The following is a 7,270-nucleotide window of genomic DNA, read 5'->3' as shown; positions in this document are numbered from 1 at the left end:
AATCTCCAAAAATTCCTCCAGACCGCTAAAGCCTTGAACCTCACATACAACGAGGACAAGTGCGTTTTTAGCATAAACCGGCTAGCCATCTTGGGATATGTAGTGCGCAATGGGATAATAGGCCCCGACCCCGAATGTATGCGCCCGCTCATGGAATTTCCCCTCCCTCACTGCTCAAAAGCCCTAAAACGCTGCCTGGGGTTCTTTTCATATTACGCCCAGTGGGTCCCCCAGTACGCAGACAAGGTCCGCCCCCTAATACAGACCATGACCTTCCTTCTGTCGACAGAGGCTTGCCAGGCCTTCAGCTGCATCAAAGCGGATATCGCAAAGGCCACGATGCGCGCCATCGACGAGTCCCTCCCCTTCCAGGTCGAGAGCGACGCCTCCGATGTAGCTCTAGCGGCCACCCTTAACCAAGCGGGCAGACCCGTGGCCTTTTTCTCCCGAACCCTCCACGCCTCAGAAATCCGCCACTCCTCAGTGGAAAAGGAAGCCCAAGCCATAGTGGAAGCTGTGCGACATTGGAGGCATTACCTGGCCGGCAGGAGATTCACTCTCCTCACTGACCAACGGTCGGTAGCTTTCATGTTCGATAATGCACAGCGGGGCAAAATTAAAAATGACAAGATCTTAAGGTGGAGGATCGAGCTCTCCACCTTCAACTATGAGATCTTGTACCGTCCCGGAAAGCTGAACGAGCCGTCCGATGCCCTATCCCGCGGCACATGTGCCAACGCACAAATTAACCGTCTCCAAACCCTCCACAAGGACCTCTGCCACCCGGGGGTAACTCGGTTCTACCATTTTATAAAGTCCCGCAATCTCCCCTACTCCATGGAGGAGGTCCCTACAGTCACAAGGAACTGCCACATCTGCGCAGAGCGCAAACCGCATTTTTTCAGGCCGGATAGTGAGCACCTGATAAAGGCTTCCCGTCCCTTTGAACGCTTCAGTCTGGATTTCAAAGGGCCCCTCCCCTCCACCGACCGCAACACATACTTCCTGAACGTGGTGGACGAGTACTCCCGTTTCCCCTTCGCCATCCCCTGCCCTGACATGACAGCGGCCACAGTCATTAAAGCCCTTAGCACCATATTCACACAGTTCGGTTGCCCCGCATACACATAGTGACAGGGGGTCCTCCTTCATGAGTGACGAGCTGCGCCAGTTCCTGCTCAGCAAGGGCATAGCCTCGAGCAGGACGACCAGCTACAACCCCCGGGGGAACGGGCAAGTAGAGAGGGAGAACGGCACGGTCTGGAAGACCGTCCTACTGGCCCTACGGTCCAGGGATCTCCCAGTTTCACGGTGGCAGGAGGTCCTCCCGGACGCCCTCCACTCCATCCGGTCGCTACTGTGTACCACCACTAACCAAACGCCTCATGAGCGCCTCCTTGTCTTCCCCAGGAAGTCCTCCTCTGGAACGTCGCTGCCGACCTGGCTGGCGGCCCCAGGACCCATCTTGCTCCGGAAACATGTGCGGGCGCACAAGTCGGACCCGTTGGTCGAGAGGGTTCACCTCCTCCACGCGAACCCGCAATACGCCAACGTGGAGTACCCCGACGGCCGACAGGACATGGTCTCCCTGCGAGATCTGGCGCCCGCCGGCAACACACACACCCCCTCGACACCAATCACCCCCTCCCTGCCACCGGCGCACCCCGCGACAGCCCCCTTCCCGGGAGGATCGGTCCTCCTCCCAGGTCCGACCAGAAGTGAAACTGAAGCAGAAACCGTAAAGCTTCAGTGACAACACTGGAACAAGCACCACCACCACCGGGGCTGAGGCAATCGACAAGGATGACCAGAACGCCCGCCCGACTCGTGGCATCGGTGTAATACTAGAATGTTGTGGACTTTAATGAGAATGTTTTTTTTTTCCTTTTCCCTCTTACGAATACTGTAAATAGTTCAAAACAAAAAACCCTGTACGTAGCCCAGTGTAGGGCACTGTAATGAAATGCAAAAGTTTTTTTTCCTCCCAGGACCAGCCTTGTAAACCCCTACCACCATGCGAAGCACCACCCCACCGGGTTCATTTTTAACAAGGGGTGAATGTGGTAGTATGCATTAGGGGTCATGTGGGACTGTGAAGCCGTGATGTCATTGGCTGACAGATCCCGGGTCCTGGTTGGCTGTTGATCTCTAGCTCCGCCCTGAAGGCGGAGTATAAGAACCAGGAATTCTCCCCGCAGCTCCAATCTGTTGCTGAACTGCGGGGAACGAGTCACGCTTAATAAAGCCTCATCGACTTCACCTCTATTCGTCTCTCGGGAGTCTTTGTGCGCTACACTGTGTGAATCCTTTATTGAAACTGCAGGTAACATACTTCAGTGATGTCAATTCGAGCAAAAGGTCTTGAAATGATGGTCGACAGTTCACTGGTAAATGACAAAGTCCCAGCCTCGGAATATAAAGGAAGTGGAGTGGAATGCAGGCGGTGAGTGGTAGGGGAGAGGGGTGGGGGGGAGGGGGGGTGGGGGTGGGGGGGGGGGGCAGATTGCAGAAGTGAAAAGGCGATTAGTTGGTGCCGTCTAATGAATGGTAGGCTGGAAAGCTGGCAGCACAGCAATCCCAACAGAGCCACCATTTCGATGCATTCTCGCAGAAATGTCAGAGACGCCAAGCAGGCAGGCCCGAGTGATTGAAGGGGAAATCCTCCAGCACTTGTCCTAGGGCTGCCAGTGCTTCTGGAGGCCCCGCCTTGGGCCACAGACCTTCGGCTCAGGAAACCACTTCCATGCAGCTTGCAGGCTCCTCATGTGGGGGGTAGGGGAGTGGGGGGTGGGTGCACAGTTGAAGGAGTTTGATGTTTCGCAGGTGGAATTAGGTAGTCCATGGGATGTGAGATCTGATGCTCAGGTTAAGGTCAAATAGGGCAACAAGGTTGTAATTAGTCTGTCTCAGTCACTGATCATGGAGAGAGATGGAATCAGTTACTAGGGAGCAGATTTTGGACAGGGAACAAAAATAAAATGACATTAGTCTTTCCAATATTTAATTGGAGGACATTATTGCTCATTCAATATTGGATGTTGGACAAACACTATGACAAATCAGAGGCAGTTGGAGCACAAAAACAAATAATCTAAGTTACTGAACCACAATGGGGCTTCAGCAGGGATGTCCATTGACTCAAAATGGAGCCAAAACATTTTTTTGAATCACTTGCGTTACATGTAAATCAGAAGAAATGGGCTGCATTTTCAGGTTAACTCGTGAGCCTTTCAAAAATGGCGGGTCCTCATTCCCGGGGTTCCAAACTTTCAGGAATGCATCTTAAGGGTGTGGGCTATTTCAGGCCATAGGCCTGTACCCTATACTCCTAACTTGGCTGGCTTCATTGTAGGGATAAGCATGTATCTGTACTCCTCAATTTACATGGAGTCAGGCCAACTTTCCAATGAGTCACAGTATCAGGGAACCATCATGCCGCCCCCATGCCAAGGTATGCCCAAAATCTTCCCCTATGGTCCCTCTTCCCCCCTCCTTTGCCAAGGAATGTCCCCTATCCATCGTCTCTCTCCCCTCATGCTTCTTATGAAAAGCTATGGCACTTCCATGCCCATTCACCCACTATGCATTCTGGAGAAGCAATTGCCCCTATAGGGACAGTCGGAAAAAAAACTTTTAAAAAGTCATTCAATGGTAACTTTCCACTTGCTTAAAATAACTCCTTTTTACTACGGTCTAATAACGTGTCAATAATCCAGATCCTTTGAAATATCAATGGCTCAAACCACAAGCACATGAAACCTCTTCAAAGATCAGAGAGCCATAGCTGTCAATAAAGCAATGATTTCCCAGGGGCTCAGGTGTTTTAAAAGGATAATGAATTTCTGGACTCTTAGTCAAGCCTCATTATATATTTAGTCTGAAGCCCAGGCATACATTTATTAAAACACCTGAGCCCCAGGGAAACATTGCTTGATTAACAGTTCTGGCTCTATGATCTATGCAGTCAATTTCACAATGTCTCTTTACACAAGATTAAAGGGATCCAAGTGCTTTCAGAATCTGCTATTGATACTTTAAAAGGTCTGGATGAATGACACTTTTATTAGGCTGTAATAAACAATTTATTTGTTTAAGAAAGTAGAAAGTTAACAACGAATGCCTGTATTTTAAAGTTTTTTTATACATTCTGTTGTCACTATGGTGTTAATTTCTTCTGTACAGTATATAGTGGATGAATGGGCATGGTAGTGCCATATTTTGACATTGGGGCATGAGCGACCAAAGCAATTGTTCAGCGGGTATAGCTTGGCATGTGGGTATGAGGGGCCATAGGCTGTGGGTGTAGGTATGAGGTGGCGTACATGGAGCATGGGGCGCAGGTGGGGAGTGAGGTTGGGTGAGGGCTGGACGTCCATTGTGTTTGCTTTATAACTTGTTTCAGAGCCCTTTAAACAGCCCGCCTCTGCACCTTGAAGCCCCTGCATCTACCTCTGAACATTTTCCCAGATTGGCTCGCCCGACTGTCGTCTGCACCTGCCCCCACAATGAAAATCCCATCCTTGCAGGTAGTTTCACCAAGGCGGGCATGCCGAGCTGGGAATCTACCCGTCTCTGATAACTGGTTTCCACAATGAAAAATCCAGTCTTTTAAAACCAGCTAAGAATTATTTCTGAAATCCATAGACAATGTCCATACCCAAAGAATTGTGGTTGAAATGTACAATGTAAGGGAGCACCTTTAGTTACATTAAATGTAAGTGCAAATGGTGAGAAATTCAAATGTCATGCTCTGAGTGTTTATTATAAGGAGAGCTGTGTCAGTGTATGGGCGAGGTTCAAAGTCCTACAGCACACATTTCTTGGATGCCAACAGGGACATGGTTCGGATTGCAGGCACATTCAATGAGCAAGAAATCACTTGGTCAGCTGTATGACTGGAATAGTTTGCTTTAAATAAACCGGTCTATTTAACTAATTGCGAATTCTTACAAATATTAGTCTTAGAGCACAGAGAAAAGGGGAAATAAGCAGTATGGATATGGAAAGAGGAAAATTGCTGGGCGAGCTCCAGATCTGAATATTTAATGACTCATTTAAATACCGGGACGCGGACAGCACGGTGGCACAGTGGTTAGCACTGCTGCTTCACGGTGTCGAGGTCCCAGATTCGATCCCGGCTCTGGGTCACTGTCCGTGTGGAGTTTGCACATTCTCCCTGTGTTTGCGTGAGCTTTGCCCCTACAACACAAAAAAAGATGTGCAGGGTAGGGGGATTGGCCATGCTAAATTGCCCCTTAATTGGAAAACATTTATTGGGTACTCGAAAAAAATGTTTAAAATAAAATAAACTCAATAGCTGCGCCAGTGAGATTGTTCAGTAGCGGTCCAAACAAATGTGGACCAGGTGTACAGCACGTGAAGGGGGTCTCCCAGGCCATTGAAGATCACAGGGTGGTCAGGGATAGGGTAGGGTGGCACCCTGGCAACCTCCTGGCACCTGGGCACCATGGCACTGCCAGCCTGGTACTGCCAGGATACCTGGTTGGCACTACCAAGGCGAAAGGTGCACTGCCAAAGTGCCAGGTTGTCACTGCCAGGAGTCAGGCCCAGGAGGGGGGGGGTCTTGCCACTTGAAGGGGGGGGGGGGGGGCAACACAGCAGAGTATGGGTCACATATCATGTGAGACCAATCGGGACTCAGAGTATCTCTTCCTCCCACTCTCTCTTTTCTTCTGTGTCCCTTTATTCCTCCTTCACCTGTTTATCTGGACGGCATCTTTAAAATTCCAGGGCACGGACACTTCCAGCTTTTAGCAGCACTGGGGAAGGTACAATTGAACTGACAGACTGATTCATTTTGTACTGTTCACACAAGAATTGACTATACTTTCTGCAAATTCTCAGTTGATGCAGGTGTAAACTGTGAAATGGTCAAATAATTAATACAATCTTATTATGGCAAGGCCAACCTGGACCCTGCCTTCGATGTCCATCGAGCTTTGACCTCTTTTAGTTCTGTCTTTGATGATATGGGATTCACAAAACAGCAACAAGTTCCGGAATATAAAACAGGACAGCAAAAAGAACAGCTTCCAAATCCATCTTCGCTGGATTGAGTATAAGTTGCCTTGTTTAGAACTGAGCATCAGTGTAAACTGTCAGACTGTCTATGACAATAGACAAAAGACCATGACTTTGCTTTCAAAATGAACTAGAGGTGTTAAAGCCACTAAACTAAAGCCTAGTGTCATGAACCTAACAAATGATAATTTTAGATTTATTTCAGATATTGATTTACACGCAACTGTAGTATTTTTGTTCATTTTTGATGGCAATGGCCCACAAACATGCAATGGGAAACTAACAGAAATTTCACTGTCCTGCTATTCAATCCAGTCACCTGTCCAAGTCTTCAATTTCTCAGCGTTAAATTTAGCAGTTGGCATTTCTGCCAGAAGCTGAAAATAGAACAAGGTTCCCAAATTGGAAAGCTTGTGAATATACAACATATAAATCTCTCTGTGTAACTGGTTCTGAATGCCTTCAATGAAACCAGTTGTAGCAAACCGAGTCTTCGGACCATAACACAAAATAATTGACATTCTCACTTGGTGAGGCCCCAGGATTACTGAATGGAAAAATGCCAACCTAGTCAGTCATGCTGGTCTCAAATTGTGCCTGGAGTAAATTGTTAGGGGAGAGTACAAGGAGCTTTATTCAGTACACCTGAACTGGAGGTGTTTCATTCTGATACTGTGGAAGGATTTTCACCTGCCAAAATATACCAGAAAATATGATTGGCTACATTACTATATTTTACTTAAAATCCTGAGGCATGATGCAGAAGAGAGGGTTCAGATACTTGGGGCATTGGGATCCAGTTCTCTGGCAGGAGGGACAAATTGCATCTCAACGGGGCTGGGACTAATGTCTTTGTGGGGAGGTTCACTAATGTGGTACAGGAGGGTTATAACTAAAGGGAGGGGAATGGGCACGAGCATATAGAAATAACAAAGAGTGATAACGGGCACAAAGTTCAAGTGTTGACTATTAGCAGAAAAGGAAGTAGTACCTTATTAGATAGGAGCTAACAAGGACTACGAGTAATACAAAGACAGATTTAGAATGTACTTATGCACACGCACAGAATGTGGTGAATAAGATTGGTGAGCTATAAACATAAATGTGGGAATATGATGCAGTGGCAATAATGAAACCATGCCTTAAAATGGTAAAATCTGGGCACTTATTTTGAAGGATACAAAGTGCTCAGAAAAGATAAGGAAGGGAAAATGGGAGATGGGGCAAT

Source organism: Scyliorhinus torazame, chromosome 6, assembly GCF_047496885.1.
Source record: "Scyliorhinus torazame isolate Kashiwa2021f chromosome 6, sScyTor2.1, whole genome shotgun sequence".
Taxonomy (NCBI): domain Eukaryota; kingdom Metazoa; phylum Chordata; class Chondrichthyes; order Carcharhiniformes; family Scyliorhinidae; genus Scyliorhinus; species Scyliorhinus torazame.
This window is presented reverse-complemented; position numbering follows the sequence as displayed.